Source organism: Ursus arctos, unplaced genomic scaffold (assembly GCF_023065955.2).
Source record: "Ursus arctos isolate Adak ecotype North America unplaced genomic scaffold, UrsArc2.0 scaffold_29, whole genome shotgun sequence".
Classification (NCBI taxonomy): Eukaryota; Metazoa; Chordata; class Mammalia; order Carnivora; family Ursidae; genus Ursus; species Ursus arctos.
The window spans coordinates 31,412,347-31,437,826 of record NW_026622974.1 but is presented as its reverse complement, the minus strand read 5'-3'; the positions used below and the strand labels follow the sequence as shown (position 1 = coordinate 31,437,826).

Below are 25,480 nucleotides of genomic sequence, written 5' to 3'. Positions count from 1 at the left end.
AGAAAGGTACTAAATTCGAGTTTTCCTTGAACACAAGGAAAGTCTCTCAAAATCAAAGAGATTAAGGTGCCTCGTTCATGTATTCATTGTCAGTCAACAATATTTATGCACACTAAATATGTGCCAGGAAGTGTCCTAAGAACTGGAGATGCAGAAGTGAATACAGCTATTAAGGTTCCTTGACAGCATCCTGGGGCTGACATTTGAGTGTGTGTGTGGGGGGGGGGGGTGAGGGGGGTGCAGGGGAAGGCGGCAACAAACAAATGCATAGCTAAATAAGAACAATAATCAGAGAATAAGAACTGCAGAAAATTAACATCAGGTCATGTCACAGAGAATGACCCAGTGGCTACTATCTATTGGCAGGTTGAGAAAGGCCTCTCTGGAAATGGAATTTATTCTAAGATGTGAAGGGACAAGGAGATAGCCATGCAAAAATGGGGGTTGAAGTAGGGAATGGGAGGCCCTTAGTTTAGGGAATCTACACAGAGAGAACAGGCTTGTTGAGTTTGGAAACCTAGGGTGAGGATGTGGTGGCAGGAGATGAGTCATGGAGGGAGGAAGGACCAGCTCTTACAGAGCTTGGTGAACCACAGTAAGTGGTTAGGATTTTATTCCAATGGCAATGAGAAACCTCTGGAGTCTTGCAGGTAGGTCACTAAAAAGTTGTGATTTTTCCCATTCTCCTTATCTATAAGATAAGGTAATAAAATAATCTATCTCATATATTCTGTTTTTGTGAAAAATAATCTATCATATACTAAATGCTGAATAAATGTATGTTTAATAATGGTAATGACCAAGAAAAATACCATAAGAGCTGTAGAATTGTTATCTTTGAGATTTAGAGAATAGTAAAAATGCCAACTACTTTTTACTAAGTGTCTACTGTGTGTTTATACTAATTTAATCTGCACTTCAACTTTCGGCAGAGGAAACTAACTTTTAAAGAAGTTAAGAAACTTACTCAAGGTCACAGCTAGTAAGGATAGAGCAAGAATTTCAATTTCGTGGTTGGTCTTTATGACTCTGAAGTGAATGCTCTTTCCTCTATGCCATGCTGCCACATGGAAAATGTGTGCCCTGTATTCTCTTGATGGTCTGTGGTTTTAGCAGATGATCCCTTATCAAAGGCCTTCTGGCTTTTATTGAGCCCCTATTTTATAGAGCAGTTTGTCACATAAACAATAAATCACAAAATGGTCTGCAGTAATTTGTTCTGGGCTTCACCATATTTGACTAAATTATCATATAAAGTAATATTTATAATTCTGTCCTCCACATCTTTTCATTTTATATGTAAGCATTGAGAGAACTATCAAAGAAATGGCAACTGACAGATGAGAAAGTAGTGCTGAAGGCACTGTTTAAATTCAAGATGTTATTATAATTGTTATTATTAAATGGGTTACTGGGAGATGAATGCAGTAATAAAAAGAACATTTCTCCAGCTACCTAAACTGATCCATTCTGCATGAAGGAGGACTTTCATAAGGCTGATTGAACGAAGGGCTGATTGAATGAAGGACTTCATGGTAGGGAATTGAAACAAGCCTGGAACACGAAGGCTGTGTACTTACGTTTCATGGATTGGAAAAGCCAATAGAGACAATGATGGTCCTGCTCCGTTACTTGTGGTGCGGGTGAATGAGCTTCTTCCACTGCTTGGAGCTCATATCCACTTTTACCTCCACCATTGCCTCTTTGTGGATCTGTGAGAGCCCCTGATAATACTACGCTTTGATTTGTCAGTATTGGGAAGGCTACCAAAATTCTGTTGTCTTCAGAGATGGAGAAATACTGACAAACAGAGTAAGGCAGATGTCTATAGTTAATATGGAAAAAATTAAAGGTTTGCCCTCATCTGCTCCTGCTTCTCTAACATTAAATTAGTTATAATAAGCTGCTTTACTAAGAATACTGCTATTTCTTTCTGTTCGAATTATATCTTTTCAGTGAAACAATTGACATTAGTTAATATGACTATTTATAGTAAACCTTATTCTAAAACTGTGAAGCCTTTTAATCATCCAGCAGGTACAATGGATATTATACATATTTAATCTATATGCATTAATGTTTCTCTCCTTTCCTCTTCATATCCATCTTACTCATTTACTTTCTGGTTTGGGTTTTCCTTTTTTCTTTTTTTCTTTTTCTTTCTTTTTTTTTTTTTTCCCACACAGGGGAATTCTATACAATATTTATTTTATTTTTAATTTTTTTAATGTTCAGTTAGCCACTATATAGTACATCATTAGTTTTTGATGTAGTGTTCAGTGATTCATTAGTTGTGTATAACACCCAGTGCTCATCACAACATGTACCCTCCTTAATACCCATCACCCTGTTACCCCATCCCCCCACCCACTCCCCTCTGAAACCCACAGTTTGTTTACTGGAGTCCATAGTCCCTCATGGTTCGTCTCCCTCTCTGATTCTCCCCCTTCGAATTTCCCTCCCTTCCCCTATGGTCCTCCATGCTATTGCTTATGTTCCACATAGGAGTGAAACCATATGATAATTGTCTTTCTCTGCTTGACTTACTTCACTTAGCATAATCCCCTCCAGTTCCATCCATGTCAATGCAAATGGTGGGTTTTCCCTTCTGATGGCTGAATAATATTCCATTGTATATATGAAGACCACATCTCCTTTACCCATTCATCTGTTGAAGGGCATCTCAGCTCCCTCTACATTTTGGCTATTGTGGACATTGCTGCTATGAACATTGGGGTGCATGTGCCCCTTCTTTTCACTACGTCTGTATCTTTGGGGTAAATACCTAGTACTGCAATTGCTGGGTCATAGGGTAGCTCTATTTTTAGCATGTTGAGGAACCTCCATACTGTTTTCCAGAGTGGCTGTACCAGCTTGCATTCCACCAACAGTGTAAGAGGGTTCCCTTTTCTCCACATCCTCTCCAACATTTGTTGTCTCCTGTTTTGTTAATTTTTGCCATTCTAAGTGGTGTAAGGTGGTTTTGATTTTATGGTTTTGATTTGTATTTGCCTGATGCCTAGTGATGTTGAGCATTTTTTCATGTGTCTGTTCACCATTTGTATGTCTTCTTTGGAGAAGTGTCTGTTCATGTCTTCTGCCCATTTTTTGACTTGATTATTTATTTTTTGGGTGTTGAGTTTGAGAAGTTCTTTATAGATCTTAGATACCAGCCCTTTATCTGTAGTGTCATTTGCAAATATCTTTTCCCATCCCGTGGGTTGCCTCTTAGTTTTGTTGACTGTTTCCTTTCCTGTGCAGAAGCTTTTTATCTTCATCAAGTCCCAAAAGTTCATTTTTGCTTTTGTTTCCCTTGCCTTTGGAGATGTGTCTTGAAAGAAGTTCCTGCGGCCGATGTCGAAGAGGGTACTGCCTATGTTCTCCTCTAGGATTTTGATGGATTCCTGTCTCACATTGAGGTCTTCCATCCATTTAGAGTTTATCTTTGTGTATGGTATAAGAGAATGGTCCAGTTTTATTCTTCTATATGTAGCTGTCCAATTTTCCCAGCACCATTTATTGAAGAGACTGTCTTTTTTCCATTGGATATTTTTTCCTGATTTGTCAAAGATTAGTTGACCATAGAGTCGAGGGTCCATTTCTGGAGTCTCTATTCTGTTCCATTGGTCTGTGTGTCTGTTTTTGTGCCAATACCATGCTGTCTTGGTGATCACAGCTTTGTAATATAGCTTGAAGTCAGGCAACATGATGCCCCCAGCTTTGTTTTTCTTTTTCAGCATTCCGTTGGCTATTCAGGGTCTTTTTTGGTTCCATTCACATTTTAGGATTGTTTGTTGCAGCTCTTTGAAAAATGCCAGTGGTATTTTAATAGGGATGGCATTGAAAGTGTAGATTGCTCTGGGCAGGGTAGACATTTTAACAATGTTTATTCTTCCAATCCATGAGCATGGAATGTTTTTCCATCTTTTTGTGTCTTCTTCAATTTCTTTCATACGTGTTCTGAGTATCTAGAGTATAGATCCTTTACTTCTTTGGTTAGGTTTATTCCAAGGTATCTTATGGTGCTATTGTAAATGGAATCAATTCCTTAATTCTCTTTCTACAATTACATTGTTGGTGTATAGAAAAGCAACTGATTTCTGTGCATTGATTTTGTATCCTGCCACATTACTGAATTGCTGTATGAGTGCTAGTAATTTGGGGGTGGAGGCTTTTGGGTTTTCCACATACAGTATCATGCCATCTGTGAAGAGAAAGAGTTTGACTTCTTCTTTGTTGATTTGAATACCTTTTATTTCTTTTTGTTGTCTGATTGCTGATATTATGACTTTTAGCACTATGTTGAACAATAGTGGCGAAAGTGGGCATCCTTGTCACGTTCCTGATCTTAAGGGAAAAGCTCTCAGCTTTTCCCCATTGATAATGGTATTTGCTGTGGGCTTTTCCTAGATGGTTTTTATGAATTTGAGGAATGTTCCCTCTATCCCTATACTCAAGTGTTTTAATCAGGAACGGATGTTGTATTTTGTCAAATGCCTTTTCTGCATCAATTGAGAGGATCATATGGTTCTTGTCTTTTCTTTTATAAATGTGCCCTATTATGTTGATTTGTGAATGTTGAACCACCCTTGTATCCCAGGAATAAATCCCACTTGGTCGTTGCGAATAATCCTTTTAATGTACTGTTGGAGTCTATTGGCTAGGATCTTGTTGAGTATTTTGTCATCGCTGTTCATCAGGGACATTGGTCTGTAATTCTTTTTGATGGGGTCTTTGCCTGGTTTGGGTATCAAGGTAATGCTGGCCTCATAGAATATTTTGGACGTTATCCTTCTGTTTCTATTTTTTGAAACAGCTTTAGGAGAATAGGTATTATTTCTTCTTTAATTGTTTGGTAGAATTCCCCTGGGAAGCTATCTGGCTCTGGACTTTTGTTTTTTGGAAGGTTTTTGATTACTGCTTTAATTTCAGTATTGAGTTCAGTACTGGTTATTGGTCTATTTAGATTGTATTTCTTCCTGTTTCAGTCTTAGTACTTTATAAGTTTCCAGGAAAGCATCCATTTCTTCCAGGTTGCTCAATTTGTTGGCGTATAGTTGCTGGTAATAATTTCTAATAATTGTTTCTATTTCCTTGGTGTTAGTCGTGATCTCTCCCCTTTCGTTCATGATTTTATTAATTTGGGTCCTTTTTCTTTTCTTTTGGAGAAGTCTGGCCAGTGTTTAATCAATCTTATTCATTCTTTCAAAGAACCAGCTTCTAGTTTCCTTGATCTGCTTTACTGTAATTCTGATTTCTAATTCATTGATCTCTGCTCTAATCTTTATTATTTTTCTTCTCCTGCTTGGTTTAGGTTTTATTTGCTTTTCTTTCTCCAGCTCCTTTAGGTGTAAGGTTAGCTTGTGCATTTAGGTTTTTTCTAATTTTCTAAGAGAGGCTTGGATGGCTATGTATTTCCCCCTTAGGACCGCCTTTGCAGTATCCCATAGGTTTTGTACTCAAGTGCTTTCATTCTCATTAGTTTCCATGAGTTGTTTAATTTCTTCTTTAATTTCCTGGTTGACCCAATCATTCTTTAGCAGGTACCTCTTTAACTTCCAAGTGTTTGAATTCCTTCCAAATTTTTTCTTGTGATTGAATTTCAGTTTCAAGGCATTGTGGTCTGATAATATGCAGGAAATAATCTCAATCTTTTGGTATTGGCTGAGACCTGATTTGTGACCCAGTATGTGGTCTATTTTGGAGAATGTTCCATGTGCATTCGAGAAGAATGAGTATTCTGTTGTTTTAGGGTGGAATGTTCTGTATATATCTACAAAGTCTGTTTGGTCCTATGTGTCATTCAGAGTTCTTATTTTTTTTGTTGATCTTCTGCTTAGATGATCTGTCCAATGCTGAGATTGGAGTGTTAAAATCTAATACTACTAATGTATTATTGTCGATATGATTCTTTATTTTGGTTGATAACTGGCTTATATAGTTGGCTGCTCCCATGTTGGGGCCATAGATATTTACAACTGTTAGATTTTCTTGGTAGATCGACCCTTAAGTATGATATAGTGTCCCTCTGCATCTCTTAATACAGTCTTTGGTTTCAATTCTACTTTGTCTGATATTAGAATTGCTACGCTAGCTTTCTTTTGAGGTTTGTTGGCATGAGAAATGGTTCTCCATCACCTCACTTTCAGTCTGAGGTGTCTTTAGGTTCAAAATGAGTCTTTTGTAAACAGCATATGGATGGGTCCTGTCTTTGTATCCAGTCTGCAACCCTGTGCCAACATAGGGTTGTTGTCCCTTGTTCTTCCAACCTATCTTCTGAGGGAGGGGCCTGCTGCATTGTTTCTCAGGCAACCTTGCTTCCGCGGAGTTGCGCTGCCCCTGTCTGGGGCCTGGGCTCCATGGAAACCGGTTTTTTGAGCTTTTGTTCTCTGGCAGCTTTCCACAGCTTTTCTGAGTGTCAGAGCAAAAAAAAAAAAAAAGATGTCTGCACCCAGACCTCTGTCCCAGAGCAGAGAAATCACAGTCTGCTCTTCTCTGAACCTTCCAGAACACACAGTCTCTGTCTCTGTAAGTGGAGCTGAAAACCGCAGCCTTCCCGTGAGTGGTGTGCGCCCCCAGCAACCTTCTCAATGGTGAACCCAGGAGCCCTGCTTGTCTCTGTCCTTTGTGATTCTAAAACCACCAGCGGTCTAGGTTCACGTGTGTGCCCGCAGCTCCTGGATCCTGTTTGAGCGCTGTTATAAAGCCCTTCCTGGCTGCTATCACTCTGCGTGTTACCGCGGGTCCCCAACGCAGGATGCTTTCGCTCTCCGGTGTTATATCACTTTCCAGGGGCCAGCTTATAGCGGCTTCTGCATATCTTCCGATGTCTGCCCACAGATTCATGACTCCTCCCTTCCTACCTCAGGACAGGTGGTGCTTTTCTGCTCATAGAGATTCAGATGTATATTCTTACACCTCAGGCTGATTTCTTGGGTGTTCAGAATTGTTTGGTAGATATCCGGCTTAATTCAGGGTACTGGTTGAAACAGTCCCCTACTTCTCTGCCATCTTGCCCCTGGGGTTTGGATTTAGAACATTTTAGGTATTTTAGTTTTTAGGTTTTATTATTATTATTTTTTAATGCTTTCTATATAACAAACACTATTCTAGGGTTTTCAGTGAACAATGAGAAAAAAAGATCCCGGCCTCTGTGGGGTGGAGGCCCACTCTAGCACAGTGATGGACAATAAACCATAAACATAAGAAATAACTAAATTATGTATTCTGCTAGAATATGATGGTTGTTACTGGAAAAAAAAGGGCGGGAGAGTGACGACTTGAAGGAGGTGAAGATAAGCCATTGGGTATATTTAGATAGATAACTTTTTTTGTTGTTCAAAATGATTATACACTAATGTTTAAGGTAAAAAGAAAAAGTTAATTTTGTCTACACCATAGAAAATGGATGAATTCATATGACTGTGAAGAATTTTTTAAAACTGACTACAGGAGGCTGTTTTTTTCTCTTTGCAAACTGCATGCCATATTTAAATTTGTTATCATAATCAGATGTCGCTAGAAGGGGTGCCATCTCCTCCAGTAAAGGGTGAGCAGGTTGTATCGATATCCCCCTTTTGTTCTGAGCAGTGTGCAATAACCTTTAATTAAAACAGCTAAAACAAAAATTCGTCATACTTTGATGGGAGAAACCGGAACCTAGAATCACGTTTCTTCAGAGCATAATGAGTCCTTAGAGATTATTGTCAAACCCCTTATGTCACAGCTGGGTATTCTGGCCCCAGCCCAGTGGTTGATTTGACCACTAGAGTTGATCTGACACTTCTGACCTATAGAAACAGTGACAGGATTCCACAGGGAGCCCAGGCAATCTGTCTCCACTCTGCCATACTACCTTGTAATACTATGTAGGAAGTACTTAGGAAGACATAAATATGGTGTTTTCAATTTTTCATTGAAAACATGCCTGGAAGACATGCCCTGAAGAGCTCTTTGGTCGTTAGTGGGCAGGGCTCTCAGAAAGAGCTGCAGGGAAGTCTAACATCTTATTTTTTATTTATTTATTTATTTTTTTTTTTTTTTAAAGATTTTATTTATTTATTTGACAGAGATAGAGACAGCCAGCGAGAGAGGGAACACAAGCAGGGGGAGTGGGAGAGGAAGAAGCAGGCTCATAGCGGAGGAGCCTGATGTGGGGCTCGATCCCAGAACGCCGGGATCACGCCCTGAGCCGAAGGCAGACGCTTAACCACTGTGGCACCCAGGCGCCCCAACATCTTATTTTTTAATACACAACTTCTTGAAAGAATGAGAATGATATACCCCCTCACTAGAGACTGAAAATGAGCAAACCCTTTCAACCTTTAGAGAGTTCCAAAGAGATCTAGCAAGATAATAAATGAGTTTGTAGCTCTTATAAAAGCTCTCAGATTGAGGTCACTCAATGTCAGAACCCTTTCTCTCTGAGGCTCTTACCCAGAGAACTAGACCCCTGCTCCACAAAATCTGATCTCTGGAGCAGCAACAGCAATATCACCTGGAAGCTTGTTGCAGTACTCCGTCTCAGGCCTCATTCACACCTACCGAATAGGAATCTATATTTTAAAAAGACCCCCAGGTGAGATAGGTGGAAAGTAAGACTGAGATGCACTGGCCTACAAACTTCTGCTAGAAGTGGTCCTGACCAGGACAGAGCAGCCCCCTGCTTTGAACTTGACATTTGAATCTTGAATAATGCCTGTTAGGAGAACCTCATCCGTATTCTGTCAAAACTAATTCTATGTTAATAAATATGAGACCAGTTAGACTAATTCCTCTGTCCAATGCTCAAATTTGGTAGGGCCCTTTGGCTAGCTCCTGAATGTGTCCCCTTAGAGGGAGCAGTGGATGAGGATTCAAATGGGGCAAGGGAGGATGGTGCCAGTTCATCGAGACATCTTGCACTGTGGTCTTTGCCCTCTTTCCTGTGGGAAGCCCTAATGTTTCCATCTCCTTTCTTTCTTCACTAGAGAAACTTTCTTTTTAAGTTGGCATTCAGCTTTTCATCCTGTCACATATTTGTGTAACATAATTGGAAAGATGAGGGGATATCGTACCCTAGAAGACCTTGTTTGAGGACAAAAAAATATTTGGAATATTCTCCTGTTTGCGTCAACAAGTTATTCTTCTGTATTCTGTTCCTCTCTAACCTACATTGGCTTTGACTTCTCAACCATTTCTGTTTCAGCCTTTTGGAGATCCAAATCTAGACCATGTTCACCTAATCATTACTACTGTGGCCTTGCAGAGAGCAACCCTGCCTGTTCTACATTACCTGACTTCGCTTGTCAGCCATTATTCTTCTGGCTTTGGGCTAAGTGACAGGTCTCAGAATTTCACCACACAGTTTCCCATTCTTTGTCTCATTTGCTAGACACAATCCTATGAAGTAAGCATCACTATTGTCTCCCTTTTATAGACTAGGAAACCGAATCTCAAGAGAAAAAGTAAAGGGTTTTCTCAAGGTGACAGTCTTGGAGCTTATTGCTAAGTTTGACACATCCTGATGATGGATAACTCTAAAGAGAGTAAAAATTCAGCATTTAACCTCATTTTGAATTTTTAAGATATATCATTTTGATGCTGAACCGGGCCCTTGGGCTCTCTAAACAATAGAATTGGTAAGAGCAGGCCAATTGTGAGTTCTAGGCAAGGCTTTATCAGGGCTTATGCTTAAGCACAATGGAGGCAGCACAAAGGAGAGAATCCTCAGGCTGACTCCCCAAGGAGAGGTCAGGAAGAGTGCTTTAAAGAAACTTAGGTTGGGAAAAGGGTGACATCTAAGCATATAGAGGTGGGGATTTATTAGCACTTATGCACTTAAAGGTTATGCTTCTTCATGTGTTGCATGTCTAATTCGTATGTTCAATCTCCATCCCAGGCTTGGTTTTTAGTATTATAATGAGGGAGAAAGTTGGTGAAAGTCAGTACTGGAGTCCGTCTTGGCACAGACTGGTCCGGTTTTTGTCAGTCATTGTAGAAAGCGTCCTCCCTCCACATTCCTGCAAGATACGCTTCTAAAGGGCGCAGACTTAGCTCTCCTGGAATCTGCCTTTGGTGGTTAGGGTTGAGAGGACCTGACTCCAGGCCCTGCTCTGTCTCAATTTTAGACAGATTTTTCTGAGAAACCATAGCTAACATTGTAGAATCCAAACCTGTGCCAGGGACTGTTCTAATGCTTTATATATATTAATTTATTCTGCACAAGTTTTTATTAGAGAAGCCCTATTAAATAACCATTTTACAGATAAGTGGACTGAAGCACAGAAAGGTAAAGAAACCTAGGAATTACCAGAGTTGGGATACGAGCCCAGGCAATCTGTCTCCACTGTACTAAACTGTCTTGTAATACTATGTAGGAAGTACTTAGGAAGACACAAATGCGGTGTTTTCAATTATTCATAAAGCGCTAAAGGAGGTGAAAGTTTTGTAAAGGGCAGAAAGCTTGGTTTCAGAATGGTCAGATGCAATAATACCTTATGTTTATACAGAGCTTTTCTCCAAAGAGATCAGTAATTCACTTCATATCCCTGCCAACCTCCTGACCTAAGGCCATTTTTGTTAATAAGGAGAAGATTAAAGGAGTCAAGAGAAAAAAAAATCATTCCTCTTTTTAAATGATCAAATGAAGTGGTGATTGCAGCTGAACACTCAGCTAAAAACTCTACCAGTCAAATGTGAGCCAGCCTGAGATTAGGAGGGTTTAAAGCTCTCAAGCCAATCTGTGGGAGGTGGATCAAGGTCCATGCTGTATCAGAGCTGATTGTAGATGGGTGTTTAATGAGCAAATGGTCTGTCTTCCTGAAACAGGTAAAAACAGCTTTGAAATGTAAATTGACATTACTTACCTCTCCGAGGCTCAGCCTTCTTTGTGACTGTGTCCTTCATATTCAAATGTGCCAGGAAGAGGAAGGGTCTGGGAGCAGCTGGAAGATTCCAGAGCTCTGTGAGGTGAGCTTATGCCTTGAGCTGCAATAGAATCAACACAAACCTGACAGCTCAGCTCATCCCGTTCGTTTAGACATGCGCAGGAAGAGCACCTTGGGGAAATGCACTGGATGCAGTCAGATGCACTCCTTCAGGTTTCGTACTTAGTAAACCATATTTAGGTGCTTAGAAAGTAAGCCAAGGAGGAGAATTTCTGGTATGTTCTCCAGTAACGATAGAAAAGCACCTCAGAAATTACCTGGGCAACAAGTAACCACTCAGCGTCCCCAATCCTGCTGCTGTTTTGCTTCAGCATCTGGGGACAGAGGCATTGTAGGGACCCAGGCAACATCCCGCAAGGAAAACTTCTCTAATTTTGCCTTGAGAGTCCTGTGTTTGCTCAGGGTTTGGAAAAGGAGAAAGGAATTGGTGCAGGTCATCTAAGGATGACCCCAGAGGCCTTCTGAGTTCCAGGCTGTGCTACTGAAGGATGTGCATTAGTTCTGATACGATTACTCAGGGGTCTTTTTTGTCCAGTGGCACTCAGTGCAGCTCTCAGTGAATTCTCTGAGGCTGAATGGAAGCCGAGAGGAAAGAAAGGGAGTAGGGAAGGAGCATGTGAACTCATAGGCCAGCCCTCCTTGGTGTCTCTTGGGATCCTCTGGTTCTGCTGATCCTCTCCAGAACTGGCACTTTAGGGTGCAAGGGGCCCAAGCAGGTCTTCAGATGATGCCCCTATGACATGCTCAGTGCCACCAAAGCTGTTTGAAGTGAGGTATTGGCAGCAAAAGGGCTTCATCCTCCATTTCTTAGAATACAAATGACTACCCAGAATGCTGCTGCTTCTTTGCACCATTACTATGGGGTCTGTATTTATAGAACACTCCGATTTTAAAGAAATCAGGAGGTAGAGCTGGTGTACACCTTAGTTGTAGGGGGTACCCAATGAAACATTTCTGGTCATTCCTAATCTACTGTTGCCCTTTTTTGGAGTCATACGGTTCCTCTTCTGAATCCTTATGAATGAGATAAAGCGACGATTCTTTATTTAACACCCTCGAAGATTTCTCCGTATTGGCTGTCATGAAGGCAAGTATAAGGTTCTTGTTCTTTGGATCTTGATGAGACTATGGGATATATACATATATACCACACAAAGTAGAAGGCATTTTGTTACCATTTGATATAAACATCTAAAATATAGCAAGACAACATACACGTGAATGTATCAACCTTCTATTCTAATTAAAGTAAAATTTCTATCAGAAATATAAAACACACTAAAACTGTACTGCCCACACAGAAGTAAATATTCAGTATGTGAAATAAAGCCAAAATCACCAAAGGTTCCTGGAAGATTGATAAAGATTTAAACATTTTCATTTATTCTTGGCTTTAAGATATCTCAAAATGACCCTTCAATTTCCAGTAAGAAAACAACTGAAAGAGGCATGCATACCTTTTTATATCACCAATATAAAATGTGTTTTCTTTAAGGTACTAGCAGTTGCAATATAAGAATCAAAACTCCGGACATCTTGCATTCTAGTGAGAGGCATTTTGGTGTAAAGCTTAAGGACCTGGATTGGACCACTTTGTAGCTATATGTTTTTGAATAAGTCATTTATAATTGCTAAACTGTTTCAACTCCTGGAGATGAAAAAAGAATGGATTCTAGGTTATCGTGGGTATATAAAGTATATAGACAGTATGGAGTATATAAAGCACTTAGCTGAGTGCCTGGTTCACGATAAATAATAAAGGTGTGCCTGGGTGGCTCAGCTGGTTAAGTGTCTGCCTTCAGCTCAGGTCATGATCTCAGGGTCCTGGGATCCAGCCCCATGTCAGTCTCCCTACTGAGCAGGGAGCCTGCTTTTCCCTCTCCCTCTGCCTGCCACTCCCCCTGCTTGTATTCTCTCTCTCTCTGTCAAATAAATAAAATCTTAAAAAAAAAAAAGTGTGCTATCATTGTCATTATCATTGATATATGTGAAGAATCTGAAAAGTTACAAACTTTTCACTCTGATTTGTGGTCCAGACTCAGATTGTGAATTTCACACAGGTACTAAATAATACAATTGAGTTTGGTATCACCACAGATTGGAGTACATTTATTTTCTTCTCTGAGCTTTGCCCATAAAATAGGTATTTGTGAAGAGCCGTCTTATTATTTGAGACTTCTTAGAATAGGTCAGAAGACATGATGGGGTTTAAATTGCCAGAAACTTGGGTAATGGAATTGCATCATTAGCAAACATTAAGTGTTCAGAGCAAAAAGGGAAGTAGGGAGTAGAGCTATTAATCAGGTGACTTCAGACAAATTATTCACTCTAGTTCGTAAGTGTCATTTCATCAAAGGAGCTAAGTCTATTTTTATAAGCAGTTTTCCAAAAAGCCATCAAGTAAGGTTATGGAATCTGTTTCTGTCCCTCAGAGGAGAAAACTTTCCTCCCCCTTCCCCTTTCTTCCAAAGTCTTGCCCTTACACAAGGACGATATATGCTCAGATTGGTCAGACACAGGGCCATGTTTTTCTTACTAAGGGAGTGTGGTGAATTGTCACCATATTAAAGGGTGAGGTACGACCCTGAGCAGGCAGTCCTTCTATCTCCTGTGGAGCCTAAAACAGGACCCAGCTTCTCAGGACCTCCAGGCTCCACCAGTCCTCTTAGTTTGCCTTCACTCCCTGCCCTTTATCCCAGGACCCCTACCTCTGCTACAGGAAGCTCTTCAAGTCCTTCTCATCCATATGGCAGTTTGTACTGGGCTATTTCCCAGACATAGACCAGACAACACATGCTGCACAGTGCTGGACGCTGGGGAAAATATGGTTTTTCCTGCTGTCTCTCTTCTTAATTTGTTGCTGCACTGATGTGCATATTTTATGTTGGATTTTCCTTAGATTGCAGCAGTAAAGACCCACCCTCACATTTGGGGGTGATGTACCCACAGACTCATTGGAGGGGTGGGGAAGAAATAAGAAACTTCATTGAGAGATTCCAATACAAGGTATGGTTTGCATCCAGCTTTCATTGGACTGTTGCTTTGACATATTTAATGGGCTTCACCAAGCTGTCAACGAAGCCGTGCTTTGTTCCCTACTTGGCCTCGTGTCTTTGTTTGGCTCTCTTTCCCAGTTGCTTTCAGGTATTAATAAATAGAACTGTCTCATATTTTAGGAGTTGAAAAGTCTAGTCTTGTCTAATATCAAAGTTTCACAATCTCATGCAGTCCGACTTCTCTCCCCCAGGTCCGGCTTGACTCAGGTTCCAAGCCGTGCAGTGGGATGAGGAGTGCAGTCTATCTTTTTCATTACCCCCTCTGATACTTTCCTCCTTCCCCCATTCCCTGTTTTTAGCCTTTTGGGGTAGGGGTGAATGAAGAAGGGATGAGAGATAAAGGAAGCAAAAGTGTTGTATATAACTGGGGTGCCTTAAAAAGTTTCTCTTGGTTGTTAAAATGCTCTCAATTGGGGCAGGTGTCCAAATACTGACTTTCTCTCGTGCAGTGTTTTTTGGGATTGCTATATTTGTAGATCTTTGTTCTAGATAATGTCCTCATTGCTTAAAACTTCTCTCCAGAGATCCATCCCACCAGACTGTTGGAATCATTTTAGGAATGCCTTCCTCTAGGTGTGCATTTTGTCAGACCCATATCTGGTCCATGGGAAACAAGCTGTTAGTGGAAGTGCCACTCACTCCTGTTCCCACACTAGCCATCTCTTCTCCCATCTTCAGGGGAAACTGCAGCCCTTCTTCTGACTGTCGAATTTTCTAGGTGACAGTCATAAGACTGCATACCCCAAACTCCAGCTCTCTGTGTGGTTCTCAAAAGCTACTTTCCTTAGCTTTAAATGTGGCAGATGGCCCCTTTCCCTCTGCTGTTGTGCAGTGAGACTCAAAAGTGAGTGATAGCCAAGGGTTTCAGAACTAGTTCTTGGTATGTTAACATGTCGTCCAGAAGTGATATTCACTGATTATTCTGTGGAAACTGAGAACATAGGAAAAGTCGAATTTAGCATCTTGTTACACTTATATATAGATACATGGCATGTGGTTACTCAATGAACATTTTATTTAAGTAATGCTCTTGAGCTTTTAAACCTGGAGATAGCCCAATCCTCCAGTACAACTGTGCAGTTATAACCATTATCTGATTCTTGAGAGATGGACACTCACTGGTTTTGTTATAAATCATGTAATAGATAATTAGAAATCAATAAGGGCAGCTGCTTTTTGTCAGTTGTTTAAAATGAGCGTGGAGTTTGAATAGTAGAGATTAACACACCTGTAGGTTAGGGTCTAAGTGGCATACTCTTTCCCAGCTACATAGTTGGAGTTTGAACTGCACATATGGCACGACTAATCAAAACATATGTTCTTTGCCTCTAGTGCTTCATTAATCGTTAGTTGTTGCAGGTGTTTGCACAAGGAAGGGTTCCTGGGGCTGTGTGAAAATATAGGTTCTGACGACCGTTTAATAAATTAACAGTTGAAAATATAAAAATTTACAAACTGAGAGCATAACTTATTAACTTTCACCACGTTTTTCCAGACCTTCCCTGGGCAGTAAAAAACAGTTTTTCAGGAACACTTGGGTGCCTGAGTTGGTTAAGTGGCTGACTCTTGGTTTTGGCTCAGGTCATGATCTCAGGGTCCTAGGATAGAGGCCTGTGTGTCAGGCTTCTCGTTCAGTGGAGAGTCTGCTTGCGGGTCCTCTGTCTCTCCTTTCCCTTTTGCTTCTCCCCCTGCTCACACTCTCTGTTTGAAAAATAAATAAATCTTTAAAAAAAGTAATTTATCAAACCTCTTTTCAAGAGGAATTGAAATCTTACTCCATGATGGTACCTGGCTAATCTAGTGAAAATTGTTTTAAAACAAATACATTTAGAAATGCACTAAGGGGATACTTGAGGAAGCATGGTATATCAGGATTAGTCTAGAAAATTCAAGGTGGGGCCTACTCTTTATTAACTAATTTTTTGTCTTTCAAGACGATATTCACTCTTAGAGGAGAAACATTTCACTTTACATTCTAATATTTCCGTACATTTTATTGGGTTTTTCCCTCAGGTCATGTCATAGAAGAATATTTAATAGGTTTTATGACTCCGGCCTTCTGGGTCCTCCCAAAATTGCAGAGTCACAAAGTAATCTGAAGCGTTTCTTTCTTATTTACCTATTTTAGGGAAAGACGGATAGAATACAAACTCTAGAGTTGGTTTATCTTAAAGAGTAAACATTGACTCCTTTTATTTTCTTCTTCTTGCTTAAAGTTTTGAAGCAGTCTCGCAATTATCAGGATTTGTTATTTTTCAGGAAAGCCAAAGGGTGTGAATGAAAGATTACACTGACTTCCCGAGGAAACTGTTTGTAAGATCTGGAGATGAGGGGAATTTCTAGAAATAAAAATGTTTGTATTGTTTCCCTTATTATGATTTTAGATATATAGAAACTCACTGGAGAGGTTGCCAATTCTTATCTTAATGGATTATAATGCTTTGTTGTTGGAGGTATGTATTCTTTCTTTATGTCTAAGAATCAAAGGATCCTTTGACCTAAGGGTCAAAACAATGAGGGTTGGTTTTTACACTGCAATGGATGCAGCAAGTAGTTTGGTATGATATATGTGACTTTCATTGGTGAAGAACAAAATTGAGTTACTGAAATATTGTATAATTTTAGGTAACAAAGAAAAAAAACCCAACAATGTCTCCTTAGACAGTTGCATGGGTGGCGTAAATGTCAGAATCAGGAGAATGGGAATGGGTTGATTCTCTATGATAATTGTAATCATTATACTGTGGGTAAAGTCTTATTGCTATTAGGACAGTTGGTTATTATAGAGACCTGTCTGGATATATTTCAGAAGAAATGTTTCCAAACTGATTTGGTTATACGTTTAGACCTGCCCCTAATTTGAGAGTTCACTTTGAGGTGACCTCTAGGGAAATGCCTACTCAGAGAGTTCTCCGGAGGTTGCTTTATGTCCCAGTTGGGACTTACGTTTGTATATGTCAATTGGCCCATGCACGAAAACAAGCACACGATGTTATTTTTCAAAGTAACAGTCTGTGCTATTGTTAATTTATTGCCTTTAGCTCCAGATTTACTCTTTAATATATGCTCTGTGATAATAGAGGCAATTCCTTTAGCCATCTCTCCTTTCACAGTAAGCATATTATTAACTTTTCCCAGTAAAGAGCTCTGGAGGGACATTGTAGGGAATGGGTTCTCCTGCTGTTTACTGCTGCGGCAAATGGAAGGAGGGGTGGGCAGTCTCTGTGGTGTGAGAGTGCAAACATGTGGTGGGGCTCTGCCCCGGCCATGGGCTCAGTATCCTCAGCCACCTTGCAGTCTTTGTCTGGTGATAACCTTTCTACACCCCTGTTGAAATGGGAACTGGTGTCCCAAAGCTTCTTGCCTGCACCAGTGTCCAAAAGCCTCCCAATTCCATTGGCTCCCAGATTCCCTTTGCAACCTAGAGGGCTCTCATCACTTTTGTGTGTCCACACCACTGGTGCTAATCACCTGTTCTTTGCCTCCATTCTGGAGGGTAACCTCTGCTTGCCCATGAGACTGCAGACCAGCTCCAGGCTGGACAAACAAGCAAACTTTTCTGCTCTCCTTTGGGCTGAAATATACCTTTTTCCATGAAGTCTGAAGCCCAGCCTTGGGAAGGGGACCCCCCCCACTTCCATGTTTGTTTTTTGGGTATTCTCCCTCAGCCCTAGTGTACCAAATAGAGTTTTCTTATATTTTATAGTCACTCTTTTATCATAGTTTAGTTTTTATATTAATCTTCCTCTGTTTAACCCATTCTGGGTTCCATCTCCTGATTGAATCAAATCTCACTTGTTCACATGGGCATAAAAAAAGTCACTTCTAGATAGTATCTGAATTGAAATGGGGACACTCTTATGGAAACCTGCTTAGTATACTGAGTGCAATGTCTATTTTGGGCTAGCAGATGTTTCATGTTGTAGTGATACTAGAGATGGTCTGTAGGTGGGTGCTCTGTGGTACCACCCTGCAGGGTTGATGTCTTCCTGGCTGTGTCTGGTAGAGAAGGCTAATGGAGTTTCAAAGGCAATACCTGGGACTATATGGCAAGTATGAGTGATAAGGAACAAGACAGGTACTCATTCAATAAATTTTTATAGAGTTCCTAGTATGTGCCAACTACTGTCCTAGATACTGAAGGTACAGCAGGGGGAAAATACAAAACAAAAATCCTTTCATTTGTTTTTACTTAGTTCTTTTCTCCACATTATCTTTGCCTGCTTGACACTTAAAGTTGGTGCTTCTCACTTTGAACTGGCTCTTCTTGTAATCAGTAGAATAAATCATTTCACATAACATGGTTACAGAGATACTTGAAGTCTGTGTATGTTGGGGGAGGGTGGAACTAATGGTTATTTGCCAATGGCCATTTAAAAGATAAATCTGAGTAAAAACATCTTAGTTTTGGCCAAACTTCTCAGAGTGATTTTACAGCCTTCAAATTAATAGCAGCAGGGTGAATGGAAAATTAAACCTAGGTGGTGTATGAAATTGGCTTTGAATTTCTCATTAATTAAGAATGCTCAGTGACCTAGTTGTTCTAATTACATTGGTTGGAGAATTTGATCATTAGTCAAATGAAAACACAGAGCTATACCATTCTCTTAAGAAACCCAAATGAAACTTGGTGTGGTTATGAAAGAATCAATGCTATGATTACCTCTTGCCCACAGGAGGCTCAGTGGGGCAGACCTTACTTCTTGGATTCTTGTAGTATTTTCTTTCAAGTATATTTATTCCATCCACTTGGAGCTCTGCTTTGTAAGATATGAGAGGGACTAAATCCATTGTCAGTGGTTTGATGAGAAGACAAATTTACCAGGGTCCTTTAGGATGGCTAATCGTTTATCTTACTTCCAGTCAACAATAACTTAGACTTGCTGGAGGGGTTCATTCACATGTTTTCACTAAAGATAATCATTACTTTTTTTTTTTTTTTAAAGGAAGAAACTGATGGGAGAACATCTTTAGATTCTTTTGTTTGTAATTCAAATGACCTAAAGTGGAGGGAAATTGATGTTTTAAACTTTTCATTTCTTTATGTTCACATCCCCTGTATGTTCACATTCTTTGGGCAGGTGTGAACTCACAACTACACTTTTATCCTATTTCTCTTCACTTTCCCCAAAATAGGAAGGAAGAGGGTGCCCAGTGGAGGAGGAAATCCTCTCTGGATACTATGATGTGATAGGAAACAGAGATGCAAAGTTCTTTTTTTCCCCACTGACCACAACTTAGTTTTTCTGTAGATAAAACTCAGCTGAAAAAATTACTTCTTTCTGAAGTTTATGAAGTTTAATGGTGCCTAATGCTTGGGGAAATACTTGCAACTCCTTAAATAAGGTGATGATTTTAAAAATCATGTTCAAGTTTTATGGTATATACATTAAAAGAACTGTTTCCTTGAACTGATCTTTTCATGTTTAATTTCATGATTAGAATTTAATTCAAAATCCCTATTTAAATGATACTACAGGGACAGCAAATTAAAATGTGTGTAGCATTTATTTTTAAAGATTTTATTTATTTATTTGACAGAGAGAGAGGGAGAGAGAGAGAGAGCACAAGTAGGGGGAGCAGCGGCAGAGGGAGAGGGAGAAGCAGACCCCCTGCTGAGCAGGGAGCCCTACATGGGGGTTGGATCCCAGGACCCAGAGATCATGACCTGAGCTGAAGGCAGACGCCTAACTGACTGAGCCACCCAGGAACCCTTGTGTGTAGCATTTAAATACATTATTTCATTGACATTATTTCAATAAAGTAGTTATAAGGGTCTTGAACTCTGGAATCATTTTATATTAAGAATTTGATTAATAAGCCTGATATGTTTTATTTCACTATAAATGTAACTTAAAAAAATCTAAGAATATTTTGAAAATAACTTTAAGCCTTTAATATATGCCTATTAGAACCACAATTGCTCATGGTAATACTATCTTCTGTTTATATTTTCCTTTTATTAGGCCCCAAGTGGAGACTTAGACATACTAGATAGGCTCAGTAAAGGGAAAGCTACTATTATCACGGTTTTCAAATGACGGTTTTAGTATGCAGAATCAGGAAGTGTACCATGCATGCATGCAGTTTTTCAGGGAATAGAGTAGGATAACCATGCCTTTGGAATAGCAGGCTTAAAGGATCAGGGTCAGAGGAACTCCTATTTTATTGAGGTAAGATAACATGGAGAAAAGGGGACTCTTTCTAGAGAACTTGATTCTAGTTTCAGCATTGCTACTAACCTACTATGTGAACCTGAGATAGTCAATTAACATCTCTGAGCCTTGGTTTCATCATTTTTTAAATGAAGGGATTTTAGGTGCCCTCAAAAATGCTTCCAGCCATCAAATATGATTCCATCTCTTTGGGGGATTTAGTTTTTGTGTCTGAGATTATTATTAGCCAGGTACAAACCAAGGGAAAGTCATGTTTAAGCAATTTGCTAGCCTCAGATTTTGTAAATTATTACATTTGACTATTCCAAGGCTCTGCAATTTTTATATATCGACATAGAAGACTTTCCTTCAGAGGTCTGACATTCAGAGAAGCAGCAAAACAATATAATCTGTTTCTCTAGGAATTGAGTAAGAAGATCTGGTGATTTGGACAGTTCATCTTGGCTTCTGGTAAAAAGCAGTCGTATCCAGGAGCTTTAAAAAAGCTGCTTTTAATAACTTTAAGTGGGAAGGAAATTTAATGGAAACAGCAATGAGAGGATGTCTTCTTGGGTCCAGTTCAATAAGCACATATTGAGCTTCTATTAAAGGTCTACAACCTCTTATTTTAAATTTGAAATCCAAAAAGCTCTAAAAATCCTGAATTCATTTAGTTGCAAAACATGACCTGAATGGATACAAGGCTATGTGCATTTTTTATTTATCCCATTTAATGTAAATACTCATTTCTCTCACTGAAGAAACTGTGATGTATTCAGCTTTGAAGTGCCACCCCAGAATCGGCTAGGAATATTCTGTAAGATGTGGCACCTGACCTCCAATACCATTCTAAGTGCTGAAAGTTTTGAATTCCAACTCATCTGGTTATACGGGTTTGGGTAAAGGGTCTTGGACATGTATGTGGCAAGGATGAAGGTGAGTGGAAGGGTGACTGGAGAGGAGCTGGGTGAAATGCAAAGGTAGATGAGTAGTATGAAGTCATTCTTCTCAAAAATTTCCCCCACACTTACCAACACAACATGGTATATTTTATAGAAGAGATATGGATACAATTTAAGGACACTTACAGAGGGAGCAATTATTTCCGCTGGGATTTCAGGGCATATCACAGAGGAGGGAACATTTGAAGAGGGTTCTGAAGGATGACTAGGCATTTCTCACAGACAAAGGCATTCTAACAGGAAAAAGCGGCAGGTACATCCATGGTGTATCGGGAGGCTTCTCTGGGGCTGAGTTACAGTAGCCATGGAGAGGATGTAATGGGGCTAAGTGTCCGAAAGTGTTGGGATTTTTATTCAGTACCTTGTATGCCATGCTAATAAACATCCATTGATCCCCATTTAGATTGCGTAGCCCCGGGCTGACCCTAAAGAGACAAGGGAGTAATTTTTTTTTTTTTTTTTTTTTAAGGCAAAGTGCTAGGGATGGCTTTAGCTTGATCCTGAAGTGGGGTAGTATAATGAAAAATAAGCCTTAAATACTCCTTTTAGTACTTTTCAGTCATTGGGTAAGGGCCATAGGGAATGGACCAGATGGGTCGTTGATGTGAATTTCCAGGCATTTCACCTGTTTCTGCCTGGGTTCTCCCAAAAGCAAGTGCAAGTGCTCGTTGAAGGGGAGGAGGTAGGTGAGGTGCACTAAAATGGTGACTAGAGATCCAAGGAGAGGGGTGGAGTGCCAATATTTTATGCCATTTGGTGACCGCTTATTGCATCTCAGACTTTACACTAAGTACTTCAAACAATCATCTCATTTAGTTCTCATAAAAATTGCATAAGATAGGTCATATTTTCCCTTTTACTGGTGAGAATTCTGAAGCTTGGAAGGTCACCTGGGCAGTATTGTTAGTGGAGTCTTGTGCTTAGAAACAAGCTCTTGTCAGTCCCCAGTTCCCTGGGCATAGCAGGATTCCCTAGATCCTCGCGGCTTCCCACCCACCCCCACTTGCGCTTGAGCAACTCTAAGAATCTGTTTTACGTACTGCTTCTTTGCAAACACTTTTCTCTGAAGAAATTGCTGCAAAGTCTAAAAAGTTTCCAAACTGCAGCAAATAATGGATGGTCAACACAAGTTTTTATGAGGATTGGAAAAGCACTCTCTCTTTCATTTTGTTTGGCTCCTGAATAAGGTTTTCATATTCCAATAGAACAGAATAGTCTCTCTTATTTTAATTTGACCCAATTAGGAATATTAAATCAGGACTGATGCTTACTTTGCTTATGGCTATGTTTGTTTTTTTTAAATTTGGAATTCCTTCAGAAATTTTTAAAAACCAAGTTATGTTTTCAGTAGTCAGGAAATGAAAGGAATTAGTTGATACATTTAATTCCTGAAAATTCTGAATTGTGTCTAGTCCATCTAGAATTAGATAAATCCTAATTCTGATCATTTTTTTAGTAAAAAATATCATTTCAAATAGTTCTAAGCAGGATAGTCAAAAGAGATGTCTCAAAGAAATTATGAGTACAATTAGGTTTTGGGAGGTAAATGTGTATATGTATTAAAGTTACTAAGAATATTTGTCTTTGTTTTCTCTTTCACACACAGATGTCAAGAAAGTCAATTTTGTTTATTCATTTATTTAACAAATATTTGTTGAGAATCTATTATATGCCAGGCAGCAAACAAAACAGTCCAGATTTCTCTTCTTATGAAATTTACAATCAAAAGAGAGAGAATAAGTTATTATCATTATGTCTTATTATTGTCATTGCAAACAGAAAACAAAACAAATTTTAAACTCTGAGAGTATGGAAAATTGGATTTGAAAGTATGGGGGAAAAAGTTGTTTCTCTAGAAATTAGTCATTTTATATTACATGTTTAGCTGCAAAGCAAATAAATCTCCTCAGAACTGAACTCAACAATATATATTGAATATCTACTATATGCCAAGCACTGCTAGCACTGTTAAAATGAAAGGCAGTAATTTCTTTGTTGGCTACAATGAGTATGGCAAACTAAAACCCTGTGAAAAATATATCCATGTGAATGATGATCTCTTTTAGTCTAATAACTACCAAAATGGAATTCATAGAGGAGCCGTCAAAATAGAACAAATACTCATAAACACCATAAATAGCACGATTAAGATTTTTTTACATTGATACTGAATGGGCTTTTTTTCTTAATTAGAAATACTTGGGGAAGAATGCTGACTTTTACTGACTTCTTTATTCATGTGCAGATACTCCTATTAGTTATTTCAGAAGCATTTTATTGTCTGTAGGAAACAAGTTAGCAGCATTGCAAGAGTTTCCACTTAAGTACTTTCAACCTTTTGCTCAGTTTCTTTCCATCCCATCCCTTCTCTTTGGTGAGAGGAGATGCTTTTCTGTCTTTTCATGTTGTGTTTTATCAGTTGTATCAATATTGATGAGCCAAGAAGAAATAAATGTTACTAAAAAATAAATCTGTTTCTGTGTGTTTCTCCCAGACTGCCTTCCATATTCATCACAGCATCTGCACGCTTGACTGGGAAAATCATGAGGTCCTGCCAAGTCGGTTGCACTAGCTCTACCATGACACTCTGAGGAGAAACTTGGGTTTCAAACCAGTGAATGGTAGGTACAAAGTATTTTCTCTACACATGTTCAACGGAAAGGAATATGGGCTTGAAATATATTCATAGACCTTATGCCATCTTTTCCTACCTCTCCAACAAAGAGTAGAGCTTCCATTTTCATTCACACTGCCATTCCCTTCCCTGTCCTGTCTACCTTGGGCTCCCTCTGCCTTCTCCATCATGTTATGCTGGACTCTCCTGGATTCTCTTGCAGCTTGGCACTGCCAATCCAAATATTGAATTTATATTCCCTTCACTTATTTAAAGCCAATCTCTTCTTGAAGGGCCAAATAAAATTTTAACTCTTCTTCTAAACTTTTCTGCCAGTTCTAGAGCTCATAGATCTCTAATCTCCATGAATATTTTAATGGCCAGAATCAGTGTTAACATTTTCTCCGAACTTTTTCATGTATGTTAGTTTAATTCTTCCAATTATTCAAGAGCAGGAACTATTTTTATTCTTTGGATGTATGTTTCACAGTGCTGAGCACTCCCTCTTCTGTTTTACATAATTCTGTATGAGTTCAGTCAACCACTGAAAAAAATTCCTTAACTACCTAGTTTGCAGTTGGGTGCTATATAAGGCACCAAAAATGCTATAAAACATAAAGAGGTTCCTGCATTCTAGGATTTTACAATCTAGACAAGGAAAGAAACATGAAAATATGTGTAACAAGAGTGACATCAAAGATGCATTATTCATTCACTTATTTGTTACTAAGTACTTTTCACTTGGTGAGAAATATAGTCACAGCCCCCGCAGTCATGGGGCTCATTGTCTATGTGTTGGGGAGTGTCAGAATGTCAGAAGGACTGCAGAGGACCCAAGGAGACAGAAAATTCCTTTCTCTCTCCTTTCTCTCTTCACTCACTCTCTCTTTCTTTGTGAATGATGAGAAAATCAAGAAGTAAGGAAAACAAGATGATAAGTTACTATGAAAGAGACTGAGTTCTATTTTGTCCAGCAAACTATGAGAGGCTCTTGCTGTGGAAATATCTTTTATCTGTAGGCAGATAAAAGATCGTGTGGTATCTGCTGCCTCCCAGAAAATCAGATGAACCGTCATCACCACCACCATCACCACCACTGTTAACTATCACCACCATCACCACCATCATCACCACCACCATCACCACCATCATCACCACCACCATCACCACCATCATCACCACCACCACCACCGCCATCATCACCACCACCATCACCACCATCAGCACCAACACCATCAGCACCACCACCATCACCACCACCACCATCACCACCACCACCACCACCACCACCACCACCACAACAAAGTGTCTTTAAAACTCAGCCTCTACATGAGAGACCTTAGAATATTGTATTGCTGAACTTGGAAGAACAAAGCTCTACATTCTTACAGAAGAAGAAAAGTTATCTCCATTCATTTACTTTCCATGTACTCTATTCCTAATAAAAATTGGCTTCTGCCTCCATCAATTTATAGAAATTGTTTTTCAAAATGTCAGTAATGGCCCAAGCAACATTTTCAGTACACATACTACTGGACTTCTCTGTTGAATTTGTGCTGATCTCTGTTGTCTTTATTTTTTAAAGATTCTATTCTATTCTATTTATTTATTTATTTATTTGTTTATTTGAGTGTGAGTGCAGGGAGGGGCAAAGAGAGAGGGAGAGAGAGAATCTCAAGCTCAGCACAGAGTCCTATGTGGGGCTCCATCTCATGACCCTAATATCATGACCTGAGCCGAAATCAAGAGTCTGATGCTTAACTGA

General features: G+C 39.5%; 1 long non-coding RNA gene across 1 annotated transcript in view; it reads left to right on the top strand.

The window, feature by feature from the left end:
- The window catches only part of LOC130541992 (uncharacterized), a 322,187-nt gene that overhangs the window by 277,832 nt on the left and 18,875 nt on the right, over positions 1 to 25,480 (top strand). The window contains exon 3 of the long non-coding RNA XR_008956174.1: positions 23,596 to 23,722. This is a non-coding gene — a long non-coding RNA (uncharacterized LOC130541992). The remainder of the gene's footprint in view (positions 1 to 23,595; positions 23,723 to 25,480) is intronic.